This window comes from Delphinus delphis, chromosome 7 (genome assembly GCF_949987515.2).
Source record: "Delphinus delphis chromosome 7, mDelDel1.2, whole genome shotgun sequence".
In the NCBI taxonomy this organism is placed as follows: Eukaryota; Metazoa; Chordata; class Mammalia; order Artiodactyla; family Delphinidae; genus Delphinus; species Delphinus delphis.
This window is the reverse complement of record NC_082689.1, coordinates 79,988,668-79,989,584: the sequence shown is the minus strand read 5'-3', so window position 1 is coordinate 79,989,584 and position 917 is coordinate 79,988,668.

Genomic DNA, 917 nt, shown 5'->3' with positions numbered 1-917 from the left:
TGGTGCAAGTCCCGTCCCTATTCTTTTGTCTCTGTTTATTCTTTTTTCTTTTGCCCTACCCAGGTACGTGGGGAGTTTCTTGCCTTTTGGGAGGTCTGAGATCTTCTGCCAGCGTTTAGTAGGTGTTCTGTAGGAGTTGTTCCGCATGTAGTTGTATTTCTGGTGTATCTGTGGGGAGGAAGGTGACCTCCACGTCTTACTCTTCCGCCATCTTCCCCTCGTTCTTCTGAGCATTTCTTTCTCTGGTAATAGTCTAAATAACCCAGATCTGAGGTATAAAAAAAGCAGTTACTCTGAAGTCTTCACCCCTCAAAATACCAGTGAATTCTACTGAATATCCTGCCATGTTAATAGAAATACTTGGTGTAAAATTAGGTACTACTGAACATACTTTTTTTTGTGTGTGTGTGGTACGCGGGCCTCTCACTGTTGTGGCCTCTCCCATTGCGGAGCACAGGCTCCGGACGTGCAGGCTCAGCGGCCATGGCTCACGGGCACAGCCGCTCCACGGCATGTGGGATCTTCCTGGACCGGGGCACGAGCCTGTGTCCCCTGCATTGGCAGGCCCACTCAACCACTGCGCTACCGGGAAGCCCTGAACATACTCTTTTACCCTGTTTTTATACTATTTTTCTGGTACTGGTTTAGGATGTATATGGACATATTATAACTAGCATTTGTTCCAATCCAGTGATTACCTTCCACAATCAATAAAACATTCAATCTTTTCCAAGATGAATTGTATTCCTGTACAATCAAGTCTCTACTAACAGATAATGATCAAGCATAGGATTTGTTGTATAGAAACAGATATCAGAAGTCCATGGTTGGTCTCCACGTGCAGCCCTCTCCACGAAGGACTACAAAACAGACTCAGTCTCCTCCAGACTTCTGCAGAAGAGGTTGAGATATGCTAC